This window comes from Lissotriton helveticus, chromosome 12, assembly GCF_964261635.1.
Source record: "Lissotriton helveticus chromosome 12, aLisHel1.1, whole genome shotgun sequence".
NCBI classification, from domain to species: Eukaryota; Metazoa; Chordata; class Amphibia; order Caudata; family Salamandridae; genus Lissotriton; species Lissotriton helveticus.
Genome location: NC_136073.1, coordinates 210,442,649 through 210,468,594, shown reverse-complemented (window position 1 = coordinate 210,468,594; position 25,946 = coordinate 210,442,649). Strand labels below are relative to the sequence as shown.

The following is a 25,946-nucleotide window of genomic DNA, read 5'->3' as shown; positions in this document are numbered from 1 at the left end:
CATACTCCCAGGCAGCAGCGGTGCAAGCTTCTCACACTCACACGAAGGACATCACAGGCAGCAGCTGTGCAAGCTTCTTACACTCACAAGGATACCACAGGCAGCTGAGGTGCAAGCTTCTCCCACTCACAAGAAGGACATCACAAGCAGCAGCGGTGCAAGCTTCTCACACTCACAAGAACGACATCACAGGCAGCAGCAGTGCAAGCTTCTTACACTCACAAGAAGGACATCACAGGCAGCAGCAGTGCAAGCTTCTTACACTCACAAGGAGACCACAGGCAGCAGAGGTGCAAGCTTCTCACACTCACAAGAAGGACATCACAGGCAGTAACGGTGCAATATTCTCACACTCACAAGGAGATCACTGGCAGTATACACCACATGAACACACTCCATAACACATAGCAGCAATACATTGGCATTTCAATGCCATTAGCTCAAACTCAAATAAATCCGAGCCCGATTGCATTTCTAATGCTTGTTTTGTGTAGCAGTTGTACACTCTACGGATGCGCAGCGTCGTTTCGAAGCTCACGTTTTCTTTTTCTTCAAGTTCAAAATGCAACCCTTTCTTTATTTCAGGTAGTAAATCTGTCGCTTTCTTTTCCCGGTTCGTGTGTGTCATCCACTGCTGTACTTTTGTACAGTATTAATAATCATATTTTTTCTATATTTATTTGAAAGGTAGTGCCGAGGTGCCAAACGTTGATTACGTACTCCGTCCACTGCCATTTTAGTAGTTTTTCACCGTTGTTTTTATTATATCTGTTAGTTAGAACTCAGTAGTTTTCAATCCTAGTCTTAAATATCTTACTATAGTATTTCAACATTATTTTTATTGTTGACCGTCATACCCCTCCCCCACAAAATAAAAGAAGTATGTAGTTTTTTTAAATTAACTTTTATTAAACAATAAATATAAACGAAACTCAAATATAACTATATTAGAACTAGAAAAATAACTTTAACAAACAATGTTATAAACAAATTTTGAAATGGATTCCAAAAGGTGTCCGATTGGTAAACTGCAAAAGAAAAAAGAAAATTAGAGTTTAGAATTATGTAGATGTGAGTAAATGAGCTGTAGCATTACGGGGCATATTATCAAGAACGGCGATAAAATTATCGCCGTTTTAGCGGTAGGAAACTGCAGCTAAAGCGGCGATAATGGGCTTGATAATATGCTCTATGGAATTCCCATAGCAGCCCAAGTTCTGGTGTTAACCTGGGCTACTATGGTAATTCACAAGGGCATATTATCAAGTCAATTATCGCCGCTTTAGCGGCAGTTTCCTGCCGCTGAAACGGTGATAATTTTATCGCCGTTCTTGATAATATGCCCCTACAAGTTTTGGTAACTCTACGGTTTTACGTGTGCAGTGTGACTTGTACATTCCAGTTCTGTTATCGTACCACGTTCAAGTGGTGTCTATATGGAAGTGCCTATTGCGTTACTGACGCCCGTTATGCCGACTTATTTCTAATGCATTGCTATGAAGGCTTTGTAGATCTAGGCCTCTGTGCTTACCGTTGTATAAACCTTGCGGCTAAACATTTCAGGCAGTTGGTGTCACAACTTGTTTTCAACAATTCTTCTACACGTCCAAGCCGACAGCAGTGTCTAAGTTTAAGAGAGAAAGAAAAATTATGTCACAGAGAGTGAGTGAGAGAGAGAAAGAGAGAGAGAGAGAAAACAACATTAAAACTCTGTTGCAGAGTCTGGAGTTGAGATTTTTTCTTGAAAAGTCAGACTTAGATTTACTAGCTCCTTGCATCACCTTACCCATGTTAAAAGTGACTCAAAAGTGGCGTAATAAGGTTGTGGATCTGTTTGTCAGACTGTTGTAACCTATCTGTTGTCATTGCTCGGAGATAATTATAGATTTTACAGAGAAGCTGCTGTATACTACGCACTCTGGGCCATAATATCAAGCCTGGGCGACAAAATTATCGCCACTTTATTGGAAGGAAAGTGTCGCTAAAGTGGCGATAATGGGTTTGATAATATGCTCTATGGAATTCCAATCGAAGCTCATGTTAGATATCCTTTACATCTAACATGAGCTTCGATTGGAATTCCATAGAGCATATTATCAAACCCATTATCGCCATTTTAGCGGCACTTTGCTGCCGATAAAGTGGCGATAATTTTGTTGCAAAGGCTTGATAATATGGCCCTCTCTCCTATCACAAATAAAGGTTACACTACAGTTTTACGAGTGCAGTGTACCTGGTACATTTCACTTGTTATAGTGCCGCGTTCAAGTGGTGTCTATATGGAAGTGCCTACTGAGTTACTGGCGCCCGTTATGCCGACTTATTTCTAATGCATTGCTATGAAGCATTTGTAGATCTAGGCCTCTATGCTTACCGTTGTATAAACCTTGCGGCCAAACACATAAGAAAGTAGAGTTCACAACTTCATTTGAACAATTCTTCTACACGTCCAAGCAGACATCAGTGTCTATAATTTTAAGAGAGAAAGAGAAATGGTGTCATAGAGAGTGAGAGAGAGAAAGAGAGAGAAAACAACATTAAAACTGTGTCGCAGAGTCTGGAGTTGAGATTTTTTCTTGAAATGTCAGACGTAGATTTACTAGCTCCTCGCATCACTTTACCCATGTTAAAAGTGACTCAAAAGTGGCGTAATAAGGTTGTGGATCTGTTTGTCAGACTGTTCTAACCTATCTGTTGTTACTGCTCGGAGGTCATTATAGATTTTACAGAGAAGCTGCTGTACACTACGCACTCTGGGCGATAATATCAAGCCTGGGCGACAAAATTATCTCTACTTTATCGGCAGGAAAGTGTCGCTAAAGTGGCGATAATGGGTTTGATAATATGCTCTATGGAATTCCAATCGAAGCTCATGTTAGATGTCCTTCACATCTAACATGAGTTTCGATTGGAATTGCATAGAGCATATTATCAAATCCCATTACCGTCACTTTAGCCGTACTTTGCTGCCTATAAAGTGGCGATAATTTTGTCGCCAAGGCTTGATAATATGGCCCTCTCTCGTTTCGCAAATAAACTACAGTTTTACGAGTGCAGTGTACCTGGTACATTTCAGTTGTTATAGTGCCGCGTTCAAGTGGTGTCTATATGGAAGTGCCTACTGCATTACTGACGCCCGTTATGCCGACTTATTTCTAATGCATTGCTATGAAGGCTTTGTAGATCTAGGCTGCTGTGCTTACCTTGTATAAACAGTGCCGCCACCGGAGTTCACCACTCGACTTGAACTCTGCTTCTATACGTCAAAGTATATTCAATACGTTGGAGACAATTCCATTGCTGTTGCTTGATAGGCTGTGGTTGCTTCTGAACGATGTTTGGTGAAGGAAACAAAAGGATATTTTGATTAGTCATCGTAAACTGAGTTGCGTAACTACTATCAAAAGTGAATTTTAATGTGGGTTCTTAATATTCCGTAGTTAGACTGTTGCAGCTTCAGCAAACAAAGGAAGATCAATAACTTAATACAGGCCTGGGACGGCCTCGTGACGCAGAAAAAAAAATACTATCATGGGCGCACAATTAATAATAACAGAGGCCTAAGTACGTGGCGTAGTACAGAAATACGACACAGAAATGTATGTACGCACAATTTTTTAAATTAGAGGTGTATAGGACCTTGTGACTTATAAAGAAATATGTCAATTATGTAAACACAATTTAAAACCATTGAGGGGTAGGAAAGCCATACGAAGGAGAATAAAATAGCATTATGCATATACAATTTACAGTGGAGGCTGATGTTGTGACGTCTTCTCTTACCTTTGCTTCTGTCGTCTTTTGTCGTGTCTTCAAAGGCTGCGGTTTGGCGGAGTCTGGGGTGTTTTCGACAGTCTGTCTGTCACCGCCGCACAGGCAGGCAAAAGAGAGCGTGCTCACGTTAGTGCCCGCATTATATGGGAACCGCGGGTGCTGACCAAACCAAGCCCAGGGCCGTCATTGGTAGCGTTTTCGCGGTCTATAAGAATGATGGCCTTGGGGGACATCCCAATGGGTAATGTATTGGTTTCCAGGCTTAGTGATAGCAAGCATGCTAGGTGGTGGCATGTGGGTAGTGTGGGCGGGCATGCACTGCGCATGTGCAAGTATGAGTGTGTGCACTAACAATTAACAACAGAGAGAGATGGGGCGGTGTTATAATGTACGCAGAGGCAGGCCCAGAATCGGATCTGCAATGAGTGAACACTTCTAATCATTCTCCTTAGCGCGCCCTGAGCTCTGATTTGTCACTGAGAGGGTGATCGCACCAAAGTTTGTACTGCTTATCATACTCAGCGTGTACCCGCGCATACGGTACGAATATGCTTTGACGTTACGCGTCGCATTAAAGCTTCCGTGTGACGTCATGTACGGCGTTCTGTACGCGAAAGGGGGCAATGTTTCTACTTGGTTTAAAACATTTATTTATGTATTTAATGTACATACTAAGGGCAGAAATTTGGGATAACTATGATTTTTTTTTAATACTTGTAACAATCATATATTACTTTTAAAAACAATGACACAAATCGCGGTAGAACATCATGCGTACTGGTATCAAAATAGCTGTGTCAGCGCATCATAAGCGTACACAAAGGCATGTGACTTTAAAAGTAGAGATTTGATTGGTTCATAACTTTTCCTATTGCGACTGTTGAAAGTTCCGTCCCATTATAATTATTCAACTTTGAGTTTCTAAGAAAAAGCATTTCTTCTGAGAATCTTCTCAAATAGAAGGAAGATCACAATAATAAGAGCAATGGAGTCATCTTCCAGCAGTTCATCACAGAGAATTTTCATTCCTGAAGAACGTCCAAAGAAGAGGAAAGAAGCTCTAATTTGGAAGTTTTTTACTTTTCCAGAAGGACAAAAAAAGGCTAATGCTCCAAAAGTAACCTGTAAAATTTGCCAAGCAACTCTTTCAAGGGGTGATCCATGTAAAAAATACTCCTTTGGCACAGCAAACGTGGTGCGACACGTGAAGAACTTGCACCCCAAGAACTTTGCTCGAGCTGCAAGACGGAGGTTGCACGAGAACCCACCTGCTGCTACACCAAGCACATCAACTGCGGCAACAGCATTTTCAGCAAGCAGTCCACACCCACATATTGATTCTGACTTTGCTAAAGTTAAAATTCTATGCATTTATTGTGATAAACTTTTGTGTATGGGGAACAGTCTATAGACCTGATGAAACGCAGGATGCAGGATCATTGCTGTCCTCGACATTAGTTGTTTTTTTTATTCTTTTGTTCCGCTTGGAATTTGTTGAGAACACACAAAAAAAACTACAAAACAAAAAAAACTAAAAAAAACTGTTCTTTTTAGAACTACCTTAACTGGTCAAAGAAAGAACTATATTTCTATGTTAGTGTGTAAAAGTTTGTCAGAATGAATGTGTAGTTCATAAATGAATGAATGAATATCTTACTAGTGTATGGAGAATGTAAAAGTGCAGAACTATAAGGAACTGCTGCAGCATAAATCAATAAGGTGTTTATCTATAGTATACTGTAGTATGTCCGAAGCACTTGAATGTAACATATGTACATAAATATGTTACAAGTCTATGCTTCAATTTGCCATACCCGCAGCCCCCAATGTATTAATATCCTCCTGTCCAGATATGTCCTCTCCCGCAATCTCCGGTCTGCTAACCTTCACCTTTTGTCCACACCTATCTTCAAGCTGCAACGCCAGGGTGGATGCAGGTTCGCCGTTCTGGCATCTAAACTTTGGAATTCCCTTCCTTTGGAGATTCGTTCCTGCTCTGACCTCCTTGTGTTTAGGAAACATCTTAAGACCTGGCTCTTTCCACCGGCGTAGGCTTCCCTTTTCCATCTGGGTCATGCTCTTAGTCAGCGTCATGAAACCCTCGGGTGTACGTGCGCTTTAAAAATGGCTGTTAACATAACATAACATAACATTTGCGCTGCTGGTGAAACTGCCTGGGAGAATTTGTATGTGTTAGGGGCGGATTTACAATCCCCTTGTGCCTCTTTTACACAACTGTTGCGTCACTTTTGTGACACAGCGATGGTGCAAAAGATGTGCCATGGTGTGTGCTCCTAACAATGTGAATCATCTGGAGGGTGTACTACATTGTAAAGCGCTGCACCAGAAGAGGCTTTCTTGTGCAGAAGGGGGTGCAGCAACGCCTCCTAAAAGTGACTGAGTGAAATGTATAACATTTCATTCAGTCACTTTTGAGCTTATGCTGCGTCAAAACCTTGCACATGCTTGAAGCAGGTGTAAGGATTGATACAGCATTGTGAGCATAGGGCCCCAAGAGCATTGGTGGAGCTGTGTTATATTTGCAACCGACGTCAAGCAATTATTAATCCAAATTCCTTTGCAATTTAGTTTTGTTATTATTTTATAATAAGAATATGAAATATAATCTAAAAAAATTAAATAAATATAAATATTTATATTAAAAATATAAGAAATTAGTATAAAAAGAAAGACATTATAATTAATACATTTATAAATTATCATTTACAAAACCTTTGAAATTCACTGAAAAAAAACATAGGTTTCACACACGTTATAGTTAGGAATTAGCATTTAAAAAACCTTAGAAATTCATTGAAAAAAACATAGGTTTCACACGTTATAGTTAGCTGAACATTTCTCTCATACAAAACCTTTGAAATTCCTCTGTTATAGTTAGCTCAGCTAACTATAACTTGCGCGCCCGCAATGTACTGCTGATGACGTCACATATTACATCACTCATGACATGGTCAGTGACATCACTGATGACATCTCAAATGACGTCCCTGATGACATCACTGATGACATCATCCTTGTGGCAGTCCTCCTCTCACTGTAATATAACCTTTGATACACACGATCAAAAATAGAAACTAAAATTTTCCAAAAAATGGAGATACCAATTCCAGTTAGAATAACCTATTCAGTAATTCCAAAATCATACATACACATCCACTCATTCACCAACAATTCTATATAGTCACTCATACATGTACTCACTCATCATATGTACTCATACACCTATACATCCTGTTATACACCGACACTCATCTATACAGTTACTCACACATGCAAAAAAACTATCAAATATCCATTTACTTGCATATAGAGCTATTCACCCACCACTACACTAACTTCTACAGATTCGTACACATACTTACTCTCTTAAACAATCACTTTAAAAACTCATACTTATTTATAGAGGAAGTCTTAGAATCTCTCGCTCTGACATATACTCACTTATATACATCAATACTCACATATACTAGTTTAAAACATATGTAGTTACTCATAAAGATACTATTGAGACAGTCATTCACTCACTAACACACCCATACACACACTCATCCACCCATACAGTCCTGCACACATGCTGTCTTCAAAACACATACAAACAGTGAGTCAGTCATTCATGCATCTGTGCGCTAAGTAATACTCCCCATCGAACTATACAGACCCTTTTTTTGGTACTCAAAAAAGCAACTAATAACCCATATACACACTGATGTAGCTACCCACCAACCCATGCAGCCACTTATATACAAAGTGAGACACTGATACAGATATTTAAATATTTAAAGATTACTCGCTAATACAACTATTCACTTAAATCTACTTAATAAGTCAGTTATACAATCAATTTTACAAAAAAAACATCCATTTAGACACTTATTTACACATTTATTCTTCCATCGACGTTTAGATATACATATATAAAAAATATTTATTTTTCAGAAAGACACACAGTCACTGGATGATGTCATCAGTGATGTCATCAGGGATGTCATTTGAGATGTCATCAGTGATGTCATGAGTGATGTCACTGACCATGTCATGAGTGATGTAATATATGACGTCATCAGCAGTGCATTGCGGGCGCGCAAGTTATAGTTAGCTGAGCTAACTATAACGGAGGAATTTCAAAGGTTTTGTATGAGAGAAATGTTCAGCTAACTATAACGTGTGAAACCTATGGTTTTTCAATGAATTTCTAAGGTTTTTTAAATGCTAATTCCTAACTATAACGTATGTGAAACCTATGGTTTTTTTCAATGAATATATATATACACACCTTTGTATATCTATACATATTTACATGAGTGTGTGTGTGAACTTTTTCATATATGATTTACAATCTAGAACATGCCCATATTAGTTCTTTGTTGCTGATGTATATTTTATAATCGTTTTGAAAGGAAATGGATCCGTGCTCAGTGACCCCTGCACCACTCTTACCCTAAGAGAAAATAGCACTTTGTTTTATTAAATGAGTCCAATTTATGAGATGCATGCATAATCAGTGGGGCACTGAGTCAGCCGCAAGAGTGCCACAAAATACAAGCATCAGCACCATATAGGACAGTGAGCTGCAGAGACCTGCGCCTCTTCAGACTATGAGAGCCAACTGCAGCAAGAATAACTCAAACTTTCATCCTTCTAAGATGTTTGCCTCTCATGTGAGGTTTATTCTTGTGCCTTTTGAGGGATGTACTTTGCTGAGGGCTGAAGCAGAACCTTCCTTAGTCACAAGCGGGGTAGTGGAGGTCGGCCTTCTCTGCCCATCACCAGCAGCTGATCTTATAATAACATCCCAACCTTTTCTACCATGATGCACTACCTCTCTGCAATCTACCAAACCCTCAAAGGTTCAAATTTCCTCCCTCAAATCTACAAATACCTCAATTTAATGTTCCTTGGAAGATTGGAGAAAAGCATCCATGGACTGAAAAACCATGAGTGCTAATAAGCCATAATTCAAGCAAGGAACACAGGCCTCCTAAACCCCTTTTCATTTTTTTAGATTCAACCTAATTTTGGAGTGCAGTGGGCCCCTCACAGGCACTGCACATGCTCTGCTGCCTGCAGCATTGATACCCGTAGAGGGTTTTTAGCGTGTTGTTCCATAAAACATACATTAGCTTGCTTTTGATGCAAATTTAAATATCACAGCAGGTGTAATGTCTGCAAATGTTGGGTCCAGCATTGCATGCTAAGGACATATCTGTCTCCGGTGCTGGTCTGTGAAGACACTTCATCTTATGCGCCTCTAAATGCCATCATGGGCAGTGCCCAAAAAATGCTTGCTGAACTAGAGATTCAGTCTTTTTATACTACAATCTCCCCTCATGCAGATTCGGAACATTGCATGAATGGATAAAGGGATTTTAAGTGGCATTACAATGGAGCAAATTAAATGCAGGATTGAATGTTTAGTAGAAAGTGGCTTCTCACAAGACATTAGAAAACTAAACCTCTAACTTCTCGAGACGTTATCATGGCCCCCTTCACCTGGCCGAATCAAACCAGTATTGGGTTGATTGAAAACCACAGTTAATCCAAACTTTTTGCTCGTTGTGCTGTTTGATTTACATACAACATTGACTGCAGCAATGCAGAACAATGTCCCAAATGAATTGTGTGATTTTGCATCCCCCAATTATAGAATCTTAAAACAGGGAAACTGGGCTCGTAAACTGACCTTTGGAGTGGTTAATGGAAGATTGCACAGTAGCATGCCAAGATAACATACAAACACTTGGAGGGATGATTCCTTCACCATTTAATGTATTTTGTGGTCTACTTGATGTGTGAGCATTTGGTTTCATGGCAAGTTCTCCCAGTGAAACAATGTAAACATGCCAATTTGTGGCTAAGCTTGAGTTGTACTGAGAAGATTTTCCTGGAACCAATAAGTTCCTCTTGGGTGTACTATGGGCTGGAAGCAATATTACTCTCTTGCGCACTTGGAAACTTAATAGTAGATTGAACGTTTTGTTATACTCAGCCTCACTCGAGTGACATACAGAGGGTTCCTTCTATGTGAAAGGAAGTTCTTTTCACCAGACCTCTTTTCACAGTAGGAAAGGGATATACTGCATTCACAAGTGCAAGATATATACAATACAATAAGGCCATAATCTTGTACAATCCTATGATAATAAACTGAAGGTCCAGAAATTGCCTCTGAAATTTATAAATCGCCAAATAACAACATTATCTCAAGATTGTAGGGCTGAAGTCAATTTGAAAGAGTGAGTTTGGGACTCTTCTGTATTAGAACAGAATATGAGAAGATTTTGTGGCCAACTGGCAGGGGCCACAGTAGAGAAGAGTCACCCAAATTAGTACCTTGCATAGTAAAAGAAGTAGTAATTATAGCGGTCCTTCTTATCCGAGATACATGGCAGAAATCATGATTCTGAATTCTTCCATGGGTCTCTTAAGACGTTTAATAATGAATGTCCCCCGAATATGCGATTGAAAAGAAATAGAAATAACTTCAATAGTAGAAACTTAACTTAGCGGTCATTTGTCCAGATGGAGTAAAAAGTTGTAATCTTGGAAGCAAATGTATGACAGGGACCGTGGATGTTGAAAAAACACCTTTAAGTTTTGCTTTTTCCTATGGAAAATGTCATCCTCTTGGTGTGGTACCCGATTAGACTCGGTTTTTATTCTGGATTTGAAGACAAGACGCCACCATATTGAGGTTACGGTGACTGTATGTGCTGTGATAGACGTACCAAAAAGTCTACGGGTCAGTAAAAAAGTACAGTGGGGATAGGATTCCACTTCTACCACACGGTGAAATGTTATCATCGACGAATAACAAAATTGAAAAGGTGCTATACCTGCATTTTCCTGTGTAAACGGACCAGGGGTATCGGCCATTAATCGATATGGATCAGAAGTTCAATAAACGGAAGGATGGAACTTTATGATACCATACTCTAAGAGGCCCAAATATTACAAGGACCCTGGGATAGGAGTATCAGCTTTTCCATTGAACATCAAGACCTATACAAATGATGTTTATATGATACATTTAATAATGCTATGAAGAAAAGTGACCCTTGATTGATATTTGTCCTGAAGAAGGTGGTCTCTGTCAATTAAGTCAAATTTGCCACCGAAACGCGCCAACGCCCATGTTTAATGAGAATCCAATATAACAAGGGAGATTAGATAAGAAAGATAACTTCTTACAAATCAGTCCTGGAAAAATTATAAAGTGTATTTGGATCACGTTGATTTTTCAATAGAGTATTTCTATTGTAATTTGTTTTGGGTCTATGTTTTTACTTACGTTTTTTTCTGCATTTACGAGTGCTATTTAAGATTGTGTATCACATTAATTGTGATTTTTATTCATTATTTTATTTATACTCATTGTACATATTTCAATATGTTTTAAGTGCTATTATTGAGTCAAACCCTTTTTAATAAATTAGTGTAAACACTACATTACAGTTATGGGATCATAATTACATTTTGTGGATGATTAGAAACTTAGTTATAGGACTTCCAACTGTGGCTGGTGTGAAGGTGTTTAGAGTGAATGGTGTTTGGAAGTTACCTCCAGGGAGCCTTTTCTCTGCTTAATTTGTCTTAAAAGCCCTGTTCCCTGGAACTAGTTGGGCTACCTCTCTCTTGATTTACTTACCCGATTAGACTCGAACATTCACTTGTGATATCAAACGAGATATATAGTGAAAATTCTGTGCAAATTCAAATGGGGAACACCAGTAGTTAGTCAAAACCAATAAAAGTGAACAACGATCTCAGGTGCTGTTCTCCCTCATGGCCTTCGGTTTCCCTTATATATTTTGATTCTTCTTGAACAGGTTGCTGCTCATTTCTGCCCACGATGTGTGTTCAGGAAATTCCCATCTTAATCTATGCTGATTTCCTTTTTCTACTTGATCTTGTAGACAAGGGTAATCAAAATATACTTGACACTCTCTAAATTGCTGGGCAGTAGATAACATGAAATAAAAATATTCTCAAAAGCAATACTGTGGTCTTCTCTGAGAGAAATGTGGTGTTAAAAAGTAGCTGGTTGCTGGAGAAGCACCAATTATAGACAGTTTATCAATACTAATATTTGCAGATTTTTCCTAGACCTCTTATGGAAAACATGTAATAAATAGTGCCAGGTAACTACATCGGGAAAAGCCTGCTCGACTTTTTCCTGTCCACCGGAGAGTGCGCCGGGTATGCCTAGACCTGGGTCCCGGGCTCACTTTGCCCCTGGATTCAAGCTATCCTGGCTGATGAGGGGTGATACCCAAAACGGGTCCTAGGAGGCTAGTTTCTGGTCCAGGGAGGACCTGGATTGGCAGTTCAGGCTGGACTGCTACCATGACGCACAGGGTCAAAACTGATTTGCATATGGCCGGGTCTAAACTGGGGTGGCATGCTGAGCAAAAGAATGATGGATTTAACCCAGATCTCTTGACGGGGGGTGAATGTTTTGATTTATTTTGCATTCCGTCCATCAACTGTGTGTCTTTTGCTTTCTCGCCCTCAGTGTGCCGGGTATGCGCAGACGTGGGTCCCGGGCTCACTGTGCCACCAGATTCAAGCTGTCCACGCTGATGAGGGGTGAAACCACGAAACCGGTCCTAGAATACTTGTTTTCGGTCCAGGGAGGACCCGGCTTGGCAGTTTGGGCTGGACTGATCCCATGAGGCACAGGCTCAAGACTGAGTTGCATATGGCCAGGTCTAAACTGAGGTGACATGGTGAGCAAAAGAATGATGGATTTAACCCAGATCTCTTGACTGGGGTGAATGTTTTGATTTGTTCTGCATTCCATCCATCAACTGTGTGTCTTTTGCTTTCTTGCCCTAAATGCGCCGGGTATGCCCTGACGTGGGTCCCGAGCTCGCTCTGCCACTGGATTCAAGCTATCCTGGCTGATGAGGGGTGAAATCCCGAAAATGGTTATAGGGTGCTTGTTTTGGTCAAGGGAGGGCCTGGCTTGGCAGTTCGGGCTGGACTGTTCCCAGGAGGCACAAGGTCAAGACTGATTTGCATATGGCCAGGTCTATACTGGGGTGTCATGGTGAGCAAAAGAATGATTTATTTAACCCAAATCTCTTGACTGTGAATGAATGTTTTGATTGTTCTGCCTTCCGTCCATCAACTGTGTGTCTTGGACTTTGTTATCCAGCAGATACAAGCCTAAATTGATGCCTCATATGATATTGCACAAGTTTAAAATTCCTGCTTTTCTGGTATTTGGACTGGGACATCTGTCTATAAAAGAGTTAGTATTTTATAACTCAATCAAAGGAACACAAAGGAAATCCTACCTTGCAATTGTATTGGGAATGTATGTGAAAGGTGTCCATCTTGAGTTGGAGACTTTGGCATATTGGAAAGCATCTGTAATTTAACCTTATTTGTGCTCAGCATCATGCTTGGAAGATAGGGAAGGCTATTTGGATTTTAAATTAGAATGTTCCCTGCTTTTGCATTTTTTAAAAACATTTATGACATTCATTTGCATTATTTATGTTTCTTTTATGTACTGTATATTGTGCATATAAGTAATTAGGCGATACTTAGAAAATAGTATACACACAAATCTGTATATTGTGCTTTCATACCAATTGTATGCACTAGAACTATACATTGATGCTTTTTTTACCTGTATAATATACAATGCACAACAGCACGTTAAGCATGCAAACCAGCACATTATAGTAGGGAACTACAATATCATGCATTCGATACAGCTTACCACGCTTTTCAGCAGTGACGGCTCCTCCGCTATGGCGGAGGAGCTTCCCTTCACTGCTTTTGAGCAGTGCAAAGCACGAAACATAAAACAATCATAACTTTATGTTATTATAATTTTATTCTTTGTGCAGCTTTGTGGGCGGGCGGTTGGGCGGGGCTGCTCTGCTCTCCAAGCAAGGCAGGGGAGGAGGGGTTTGCCCACTCCCACGTGTGCAATGGCTGCTCGGTCGACCCTCTTGGGTCACCCAAACCAGTCATGTGCACCTTCCTGGCTCTCCATGCAGGCTTCCTTACAGCCTGCATGGAGAACATACCCACCCCTCTAGCCTGTGGCTGAGTGCTGTGTCACAGTGCTCAGACCAATCACAATACTGCATTGCAGCGCTTTGATTGGGCAGTGGAGCCTGGTTATGCTTCCTGTCCAAAGACAAGGAGAGCAGGAACAGAGACGCAGGACCGGCGACCAGTTACGTTTTTTATATATTTTTTATTTCAGATTGCGCACTCAATCGCGTGACTCCACCGTGCAACATCCCCCCCTATCGATCCACCACCCATGAGCCAGGCTGGCTGCCACTGCTTTTCAAGTCAGTAGTTTGTACATTGAAACTAATATATTACACATAGGAATAAAAACAATAGGAGAGAGAACCAACATATATTAATAAGCCAGTTCTGAAGAAGGTTCACCCTTCGTTAAATTCCCCAAGCAAATATCCTTAGTCTCTCTGGATATTTTGATTTTTTGCCTGACTGCAGAGAATTGTGTGCCAACGTGGAGGGTCTGCATAGAAATGGATTGAGATCCATACATGTTCTCTGTGGTCTGGTGGGGTGCATTATGTGCATCCTTCCTTTTATTAGCATAACTAACAACACCTCCTCAGGCTGGGGAGCAGGTCAGTGGTGGAAGTCACTGATTACACCTGTAGGGCAGGCCTTTTTGCCTTTTTCATACAGAGGGAAAGGTCGCTATTGGTTTCTCCTGTTTAAAATAGTCCATCAGTTCCCTACAACAGGTCCTTCACTCTAACAATGTGGGACAAGGATGTTGCAGAATTAGCCTGGAGCTTAAGTGATATGATGGCAGTAGCAGCCCAGGTATCAATGTTGGATCACTTGAGTGTGAATGGTGCTTAAGATGGAGGCTGGAAGGAGCCTGCTAGACAGCAGTTTGAGCTGCAGGCTTCAAAGCATTCTTGAGGTCCTTAAAAATAAACCAGACTCTAGAGTGTGGAGAATAAGAGGGAGGGCCTGTTAGAAATGGGGGTCTCTAGTTGGCAGACGTAGGTACCTTAGTCCAAGTAGGGACCCTTGCTTCTAGTCAGGGTAAGGGTGTTACGCCCTTAGACAACCCCTGTTCACCCTCCCAAGTGGCTTGGCACGTGCAGACAGGCTTATCTATAAAGGCAGTGTGTAAAGCATTTGTGTACACATACAGTACCACAGTGAAAACACTACAACTGGACACCACACCAGTTTAGAAACATAGAAAATCTTTACCTAAAGAAAAAAAGACCAAAACGACATAAATCCACCATACATGTATCAAGATATCATCAAGAATAGGTTATTTACAAAAATAAAGCTTGTAGCAACAAATAGCTCCCCCTGGGGCTATTACCACATTGTGACAGATGAAAATCACAAAGTACTGAGCCGACCACGAGGTATCAGGCCCAGCGACACACAGACCCCAAGAAACAGTACCTTGGCAAATGATAAAAACAAAGACAGTGCAGAGCGTCGAGGAGGTGAAACTTCGTTGGCGCTAGGTGGTGACGGTTCCTTTTTTTTTTTTTAGAGTTTTATATAGCGCGAACTAGACCCAAACCGAATCAGGTATCAGAGCCCTTTACATAGCACCAGTTACGTTACATGAGGACACATTTTCATTTTTAGGCACGGGGAGATTAAGTGATTTGCCCAGAATCACAGGAGGTTTTTTGGCGTCGTTACCGAGACTCGAACCCAGATCCCCAGGTCCGAGGTCGAGCGCCTTAGCCGTTAGGCCAACCCCTCTCCTTGCAACCACAGGGAAGTGGAGGCATTGATTCCTTACTCCGATGCAGGGGAGTTGAGGCAATGGTTTCTTATTGTTGCCGGGGAGGTGATGTCATGGTGACATGGAGGCGTCGGTTCGTTACAACGATGCGGGGTCGATGTACTCAGGAGGTCACCCACGTCAGGTATCAACTCCGCGATAAAGAAGCACCAGTGTCGGTGAGGTCGGGCTGTTGTGCTTCGTGAGCTTCATGAGCGGTGCCCTCGGCTACGGTGCAGGCAGCCGCCTCGGTGACGGCGTCAGAATAAGTACAGTGCGGCATCGGGGCTGCTGTGTAAGTTGGGGTGGTGAGTCGTGCAATTCATGAGCAGTGCCCATGACTTTGTTGAAGGTTGCAGTGTCACTCGCCAGCATCAGTGTTGCCATTTCCCTTTGTGACAGCTGAAATAGCAGTTCCAGGTGCAGGAGGACAGAGGAAATTAAGTCTTTGTGTCCCTGAGACTTCAGAAAAGGAGGCACGCTCTACACCAATTCCTGGGAGATCTTCTTCAAGCAGGATACACAACACACAGCAAAGTCTTGGTCCTCTCCTTGGCAGAAACAGCCACTGCAGGCCATCCCTACACAGAAAATGTGCAATACTTTTCCTTCAGCTTTCCCAGCTATTCTCCTTGGCAGAGGTTCCTCTCGAGTCTAGAAGTAATCTAAAGTTCTGGGGTCTGGGCCCCAATATTTGTCAATGTCTCTTTGTTCTCTTGTGGCAGAGATGCTCTGTGCTCAGTCCAAACCAGTTCTGTCCTCTCTGGCCCACGTTCCCGGCAGGAGGTGGAAACGGCATTGTGTAAGGCAGACCAGGCCTATTCAGGTGCAAGGAAATCTCCTCCCACTACTCTAAATGCAGCACAGGTCTATTCAGCCCAGCCCGGACTCATTCAGGAAAGACAGGACACACCTCAACCCCCTCAGTGCTGTCTAAGAGAATGCACATCCCCAGCCCCTGTTACTCCAAAGCCAAACAGTAAATCCACAAACCTGCGCACAGGACGTATAAGCAAGAAAATACCCACTTTCTAAAAGTGGTATTTTTAAACACACAAGATAAAAATCGTCTTGACTAAAAGATGTATTTTTATATTCTGAGTTCAGGCATACTAAACTCAATCTTCCGACCTTGTCCCAATAGGAAGTTATACTTGTAAGATGGTATAAATAAACTTCCATTCTATCCTATGGGACAGCTAGGCTTTCCATAGTGAAAAACTAAATGGACTGTTTTATACTATCAGGACATGTTACACACACAGTACATGTCCTACCTTTCACATACACTACACCCTGCCCACCGGTGTACCTTTGGGTAAAAGGGAAGGCTAGGGCCAGGCAAGTGGGTGCACTAGCCAGGTCGACATGGCAGTAGAGACTGCACGCAGACACTGCAGTGAAAGGTCTGAGACGCCTTTGAAAGGATGCTTGTGTGGGTAACAAAATCAGTGCTGCAGGCCCACTAGCAGCATTTGACTTACAGGCCCTGGGCACACACAGTCTACTGTACTAGGGACTTAGTAGTAAGTCAAACAAACCAATCATGGAAACGCCAATCCATAAACACACTTTACAGGGCGAGCATATGCACTTCAGCACTGATCAACACAAACCGGTCAGAAACAGGAGGCCAAAAAGTAAAATCCTGTACTTTGAAGTTACTCTCAAGTCACAGACAGCAGGTCCAGCCCTCTTCTGTTCTTCAGGTGTAGCAGTGCTCTGCAAAGGGTGCCTGAAGGTGACACATTTATGCCTTCACTCGCTAGTGTGTGAGGATGATTCTGGTCACACCCTTACCAATGGAGTAAAGGTTCCCATGGGCAACTCTAACCACTTTGGGCATTTTCAAGATAGAAAAAGTCTTTGGCTGCACAAAACATGAGACTTGAGGGCTGGAGGTGTGTTGAAGAGAATCCCATGGTAATCGTAGTGTCTTCCTACATGTGCAACTAAAGTCCACTTTGAGGTAGCCACTGTACCCACAATAAACCCAGAGACAGAGTTCTAGTAGGACAAACGCATAGTCTTTCAGCAACCAGACAGTGGATGCACAAGTATTGTCTTGGCATCCTAGTCACTCCCCTTTCAAGTATGCCCCAAATTTATATGTGAATCGAGGAGAATTGTCAAACAGGATTTAATACTGCAGTGTCAAAAAACATACCACAGCTCATCAACCTTCTGCTGAGCTCAAAGGAGTCATCCCATTCAGGTTGACCTGTGAATCACAGAGACCTATTGCATAACTCTCCTAGGAGGAACTTCACACCTTGGTGAGGCCAAGTATAAGCTGGGAAAAGCTGGAGAATTCATGCAAATGCGACGCCAGGAGCTTCAAGTATTTAATACAAATCCGACTTCATCATTGAATTGGATGTTTAATAGCTATTAAAAATAGTTGTTTTATTTTGTCCCTTTCCCGAGATACAGTCTTAGTTTTTAATATTGCTTGCCAGTGTTTCTGTATGATATTAGCTTTCACTATAAGGACATGTTAACATACATTTTCTGCATATGTATAGGAAAGTGCCCCTTTTTGCATGGTTGCCCGAACTTTTTGCCAAACTGTTGATGTACTTTGACTGAGTGTACACTGGGTTCCTGCCAACCAGGTACCCAGGGCCTAAGTTCTTTCCTTAAACTGTACTGTTGCAAAACCCAACTGGCAATTCTCAGGCCACATGTAAGTCCCTTGTAAAAGGTACCATAGGTATCAAGGGGACTGTGACCAGGAAAGGCCTCTAAGGGGTGCAGCACATATTGTGCCACCCTTAGAGGCCCTGCACCTTTACACACAAACACACTGCCATTCCAGGCTGCTTGTTTTGGTGCAGAACATAGTGAAGCGTCGACATGACCCACATATGTGTGCCATGCCTACAATCCACTGCCCTGGCTTAGCTAAGCCACTCCCCTAGATGGGTGCACTATACGAGTGGTGACGGTACAGGTGAATGAGCCCTCTACCCCTACAGTGTCTAATTAAATGTTTAGACATTGTAAGTGCAGTAATGCCATAAAGAGTATATGGTGCTCGGAGTTGGTCATTATAAACTCTACAGCACCATAATGGCTTTACTGAAAACTGGACAGCTCGCTAGCTGCCACTAACAGCCATGTTTCTGGAACCCTGGGTTGAGGGCCTGCTGCTCTTGGGCTCCTAAAACAATGCACATCTTGGGTATAGGTGCCAAGCCTCCTCCCCCAGGATAGGCTGGGTCCATGAAAGGGAAGCTTCACAGGCTTTCCGCATTTGTGAGCTACCTCAGCCATTTGCTGCTCCAAGCAACTGGAACCCACCAGTTCTGACCCCCACTTTGGGCCGGAGAATCGGTGGGAAAACCAAGTTAGGAGGAGAGGTGTGCCCACCTTTGCCAAACCCAGCCCTCAGGTGGGGGAAGCGAGGTGAAGCACAACTCTCAGCCCCCGCCATCTTGCAGATGGGGAGACCCAGCCAACCAGAGTGAGGTTTATGCCCCCCTCCCACTGGAGGGTGGCACAATAGAGGGCGTACCCACCCCATGGAAGGGACCCATTGGTCACAACCTGTACCTACTCGTAACACCCCTAAATCTAATATTTTGGGGCAACCCTGAGCCTTTCCTCCTGAGACAAGAAGAAACAGACAGAAGAAAGACCAAAGAAGCCGTGCTGACAGAAAAAGAGGAGGACACCAACTGACTTGGCCCCAGCGCTAATGGCCTGGGCCAACCTCAAACCTGCTCCAGTGAAACCTCAGTGTGTCCTGCAGCCAGCAGCCCCCAAGCACCTGGAGGACCTGCCCTACCTTCTTAAACCAGACTCCTGAGTCTCCCCCACTCCGCTCCAGCTGCCTGAGCAAGAGTTAACCAACCCCCTAAGGAGGTCCACCTAGCGATCCTAGCCTGGATCCCCATGACCCCTGAACCTCAAAAAGCTCCCAAATCAAACCTGAAGCCAAGTACTGAGAGGTCCCCTCAACCACGACCGAAGGCGACACCCTGATCGACTCCATAACCGAAGTGGTCCAGAAACAGCAACCGCATCCGTCTGACGACTTGCGGTCACAGGACGGCGCCTCCCAAAGACCCATTCGCCTCCACAGCAGCTGACCGACTCCAAGGGAACTCCGACTGACTCTGCAGCATCAGACAAGAACGCATCCTACACACGGCTGCCCCTACGCCGCTGGTAGTGAAGTTCTTGTGTTGGCCACTGGGCCCTACAGTGCTGTCCTCGCTCCCTAGGAGCTTTTGTCCCCCAATCTGGCGGCCTTCTCACTGCAGTCTCCAATCTCACGACCGTGTTTAGCCCGTTGGCTAATGTGTAGTCCATGCACTCTGAACCCAGCCGACTCTGTGCCACTGGCGATGCGACTCGAGTGCCCATTGACCAAATCCTACCTGCGGACCCGTAAACTCAGTTCTGCCTTTTCAGGTCAAAATGTGGCTCGTGAGTAATACTGTGAACCTGTATTGATTTTGCAAAATGCATTGATTCCTGTTTTCGCTCCCACAGGAAATGTAACAACCTTGTATCTAGAGATACCTGGTTGTGTACAAAAAGTAATTGCACAGTAATTCTGACTATCTGCAACTGCAAAGCAAATTCTACTGTAATTAAGTCATTGCATTCCAACTGTATTTCTACTGTGTATGCTTGCAAAGTATTTATTATTGATCTGTTCGCAGGCCTATCTTTGTTCTAGAAAATAAATATAACTAAATAATATTTTCATACAAACTAATTGGTGAGAGTTGAGTCCTTGAGTGTGTGAAATCATCTCTTGTCTGAGTTGTACAATAAATGCTTAGCACTACCCTCTGATGAGGCCTTACTGCTCGCCCACACTACCACAAAATATAGAGTAAGGTACTGTCTTCGTTAACCTCTGCCTACCTTTGGGTATCCCCTGGACTTTGTGCACACTATACCTTACTTTGGTATAGTATATACAAAGCCAGCTTCCTACAATGTCCTACATATAGGTTAAGACTGACAGTATCAGTCTGTGTTACAATATTTATACATTGTGTGGTTAATTAGAAACCATTACCATTTTAGCAAAAACATAGACAAGTTCAAAGTATCCAATCAAATATTTGATGGCATCACAATAAGACCTGTGTGCAGAAGGATTATTACACATTCCCAAAAACAAGAGCATTCATATGAATTACACTCATATTAGATCAAACATCAAGGTAAAATCAGCAGTGGCATTATTACTAGTTTGCAGGTGATTTAGAGCAGGGAGCAGGTCAAAAAGAGAAATAAAAACGGTTGTATTAGTTCAAGAAAAAGTGCAGTTGCAAAATAAAAGCATCAATTTTTCACAATCAAGTCTGCAAGCAGTGGGGCATGTCCCACTAATTCTCACTCTAGCCCAGTGTTCAAACCGCAATAAAATAAAGTAAGGAAGAAGTGGAAGACGAGTTGGCCTAATGGCTAGGGCTGTTGACTTCGAGTCTGGGGTACTGGGTTCGAGTCTCGGAAATGACGCTGAGCATCCTGTGATTCTCGGCAAATCACTTCATCTCCCCGTGCCTAACAAAAATGAATGTGTCCTCATGTAATGCAACTGGTGCTATGTAAAGCGCTCCGATACCCTATTCGGGTCAAGTTCGCGCTACATAAAACTTTGTAAAATAAAAAACTGGGAAAAGGGGAGCAGAAGCAACAACAGTAGTATAAAAATTGTTGTCCAGAGACGTTTAACACAGCACAGATGCAGCATTAAACAAGGCTAAGTGCAAAGAACTCGGATGATGAAACTAGTACCAAAGTAATCGGATGAGAGGCAGAGCCTTGCAGCATTCAATGACTAAAGTTTCATAAGTTCACACAATGGAAATTGAACAAGGCTCCAATCAAGGACGAACACAGCTTCCTTTAACCATCTGATGGCTCAGAGAGAAACGAGTATGTTTTTTATGATCGAGGTACCGACGAGGGGTCTGCTAAGATGGAAGAATCAGAGCCACTCGCCAGAATCCTGGAACAGCAGGGCTTCTTAGCTGCTAAGGTGACAAAACATGGACAACAGAATATTTAGGGCAATGTTGTCAGGATTGAGAGAGACAATAATGGCATGAGCAAATACCCAGTTCGTCCCATTCCCGCTTCAGGAAAGATTTACGACCTCAAGCAAAACTGGGCAGCTGCAGACGATATGTTCAAAGGATACCTCATACAGTCCGCAACTCCTGCATGTTATTGCTGCCGAAGTCCGGCGCCATCTGGCATGATGTTTTATGAAAGGCCATTCTCCGTGCCTAAGGGCCATGAATCTTGGCTTCTGGTGTTTTGAATAAGTGCAAGACAAGTAGGGTAAGGGAGACCCTGGATGGTAAGAGTTATATCAGTCTGTCTCAGCACCAGCACCAGGATGTCTTTCAGGAAATAGTGTGCTCTAGAATTAAAATGAATAACAATAATATTTATTATTAATATCGAATATAAAGGTTTACCTGCTAAAAAGGTTTATTTTGACAGGTTAGAATGCGTGTTTTGCACTGTTACAGCCAGGCTACAATATTAGGCCCGAAGCCATGTTTTCACTGCCAGTATATAGGCCGTGGGTACATTTGTATCATATACTGCAGACTTATAGGCAAGTTAAATATACAAATTAGGAGTATGTCACTTTTGCTATGTTTAGAGGGGGCAAACAACAAGATGATGGATGGAGTGCTGAAAGTTTTCAACCACTAACCCCCAGTCAAGGGATCTGGGTTTAATCCATCAGTCTTTTGCTCACTATGCCACCCTATTTTGGACTCAGTCATATGCAAATCGGTCTTGACCCTGCTCCTCATGGGAACAGTCCAGCCCGAACTGCCAGGCCAGGTCTTCCCTGGACCAGAAAAAAGCATCCTGGTACCAATTTCAGAGTATCACCCCTCATCAGCCAGGCTAGTTTGAATCCAGTGGCACAGCCAGCAAGGGACCCAAGTTTGGGCATACCCTTGGCCACTTAGGATTAACATAGCAAACAAAACAAGCATTGGCATAGCCAATAGGTCTCGCCTTTGGGACCTTATAAGAATTAAGGTATGCAGCACAATATCTTTGGTGCCACAACATCAACTGTTGCATGGCTAAACACTTACAAGGTCCCAAAGGTGAGACCTATCAGCTATGCCAATGCTTGTTTTGGTAGGCACGGTGAGATTAAGTGACGTGCCCAGAATCACAGGATGTGGCGTCGACCCAGAGGCTCAAACCTTGGTTTCCCAGCTCCAAGTTCAGCAGTCTAGCCGTGAACCCACTTCCTTGTAATTCTAGGCCCATGGGCATCGGGCCACTCCGATCTGTGAGTGATAGAATATGCAGAGTTTATTTTCAGAGTACTGACTTGAAGGTAGCCAGAGACTGCACCCCTGGGGCATGAGAGCAGGGCCACAATTCTACGCAGAAAGACACAGGTTGATTCACAAACAACACTTCCATCATTAAGCATCTTAATTCAGGAAAAACACTTTAACAAGTCTTTACATTTTTCCTGCCTTAAGACAAGAACTGATGTTCTTATTTCCAATAGTCTTTTCCTGACTTTAGACAGGTTTAACACTAAAAAAAACTGTCTTCTATCAGAACAAAGCCCAAATAAATCAAGCCCAATGAGCATATTCTCAATCCGGAGGTAAGACGCGGAGAGCAACAGGGCTCAATTAACTTTTGAAGAATGGGACACAGAAGGGTAGTAAGACCTGCGTGAGGAACTCCGAACTGGGTCTGTCCAAGAGCCGGGCATCGGCATTGCAGGCGGGGATCAAAGAGCAGTCTTATTCGCGAGGCAGATACAGACAGCTGCAGGGTTTCTCGGTTGCTGTGATGACCCATTGAAAGTGAGTGGCCCGAGCTAAATGTGGGATTGGTATGCCGGGGTTCATGTCATGTCTATGGCACTTGACCCAACAAAGTGAGATTCTGGGGAAACACTTGATCTCTCTCGCTTTATTAAATTGTAAATAGGTGCCCTGTAAAGAAAGGTGCGAAATAAGGAAATGTGTAATGTAATAACTGACTGTACAATGTACTGCCTTACATTTTCACATCTCCAACACAACGTTTTTATCATAATTTGAGGCTATGTACTACACTGCCCATACATTCCATTACATGGCCTCTCAGAGGACGGTGAACCAGCAAAGGCAGCTATGGTGGATTTGCGAAAACAAAGCAACATGGTCAAGATTCACAGTGCTATTGCAAGGTTTTAGTAAAACGCTAGTACCCCCTAGAGGTGGTTAACAGACTGACAGGGTATATTTATTTTCCTTCCCAGGAATATAAATGAATGCATTTGCCCCCAAAAGTGAAGTCGTTTTACCTCCATGCCATTTACACACACGTACAAAAATTGAATGACACGGATGCAAGTGCACAAATACTATTACTCTAAGGGTTCTGACGAATAATAGTGAAAAGGGAAAAACGTGAAATGCAACGCTGCACTGTTAGGACTGCTTCACTTAACCAAACCGAAACAAGTTTTCGTCAACAAACCAAACTAAAAATATTAGAGAACTGGCGATAGTGAAGTACATGCAATTGGCGGAAGCATTGAAATAGGAAAAGGGGGCAACGGCAACTCGCTTTGCTTGAGCAAAACAAATACAGAGCGTACAGCTTTCTCAAGCAGGCACTTTCCTATTTGTCGGGCCGCTGGACTTGGTCATACAAGGGAGAACAAACAGTCGCTTTCTCTTGTCAAACAAGAACACGTTTTGTTGTCACTGTAGGAATGTCGCAAAGAGATGTGTTATGCTACTGGTGGACGCCTAGCAAGTCGTTTACTTTGTAGCATGGTTAGGGCTTTAACTGGGATAAAAAAAGTCAACAAGTCCAAGAGTGGTGCGTGCGTGGGGGTGTAGAGAACTAAAATAAAAGCAAGAGAGAGGCGTGCATGGCACTGCAATCATGTGTTTGCTGGCCCGGGAGTGGTGTGTGCGTGTGTGCGTGCATGCGCGCACAGTCTCCTTTTTTTTAAAGCACATACTCGTGCTTGTGGCACGCTCCTGCTTGCTCCCGCAAGGTGGATGCCGCCACAAGCCCAAGTATGTGATTCGAAAAAGAGCAGCACGGCGGCTAAAGGTCTCCTATGCAGCGCATGTGCGCTGTGTAGGTGAGACCTAAAAAGATGATGGACAGAGTGATGTAACCTTTCAACCAGTCACCCCCATGCAAGGGATCTGGGTTTAATCCATCGTTCTATTGCTCACTATGCCACCCCAGTGGGGAGCACAGTCACTTGACCATGGGTCACAGTGGTCTAAAGCCAGCAAAAATATTTGGTCCAGTAAAAATTCTAAATATCCAGGGTGACCACGCAGAAAAGTTTGATTTCCTACCCTCAAATTCCATATTCCCCTCTCCTATTTTCATGTTAAAATGACCATTCATAATAGCTTAAATGGAAGCTTTAATGCTTCCTCTTGATATTCATGTATGTAGTTCTATGTAATAACCTCAAGTTTCAACCAATGACCCCCATCCACATGTCTAATTTCAAATAAAGTACAGCATTGAACCATGCTTCAAATTCACTTTAGAACTCAGGATAATCTCACCATCCTTCAAAATCTAAGCTAAGATCTAAAGCAGCGATGTATTAATTAGAGCCTCAAGGTCCCACTCCCAAACCCTTACCGCTTGCTTTTGTTCTAAATAATTAAATTCCCCCCAGAGATACAAGTTCAAGAGTTAATGTTTGTTGCAGTAAACAAACAGCAAATGCACCAATAGAATATTTATAATATAAAATGACTAAAACGTGCAATAATCCACAGAACAAAAGGCAATTCAGCAGGTGATGCCACTATGGTGCCTTATGCAGAAATGGCGAGTATGATTTTTCCTTTGACACAAAGATTCTCATTAGAATCAGGGTCTGCAAAGTCAAAGTCTTGCTTATGTTTTTCAGAAACTCATCTGCTTTCAGTTCATTAATACCTGTGGTCAAAATAAATCAAAACAGTTCCACAGTCTATCGCACTGCACAGCTAGCACTAAAAAACATTTTCCATTGAGGACAGTCATGTTCTTTCAGAGATGTGAGTCAGTCAGTTTATTTTTTAATTTTAGGCTTCTGTAGTTCTTGGCCTTTACTTTGTATCAGCTCTGCTTCCAGTGTGGGGTCATTGTGTCAATCAAAGCGTTTTATTTATGTATTAATGTGCCATGAATTCTTCCATTATCATGGCCACCCAGAGTCATCGGGATCTGATGCCTCTCTCCCAGATTTAAGAATTCAAGTAGACCTGAGTATGTGTGGCCACACTTCATTCTTCCCACAAACCTCATTATTTGGGGAAAGGGCAGATGAGATGATTTAGCGGTGCTGGTGTTTCATGGTACACTGGGCTACGGATGTATTACATCTCTGCATTGA

The 25,946-nt window shown here is 42.6% G+C and overlaps 1 long non-coding RNA gene across 1 annotated transcript in view; it reads left to right on the top strand.

Annotated features, from left to right (window-relative positions):
* The first annotated feature begins 12,390 nt into the window (after window positions 1–12,390).
* LOC144798896 (uncharacterized) overlaps window positions 12,391–25,946 on the top strand; it is a 58,235-nt gene continuing 44,679 nt past the window's right edge. Inside the window, exon 1 of the long non-coding RNA XR_013603691.1 lies at window positions 12,391–12,521. This is a non-coding gene — a long non-coding RNA (uncharacterized LOC144798896). The remainder of the gene's footprint in view (window positions 12,522–25,946) is intronic.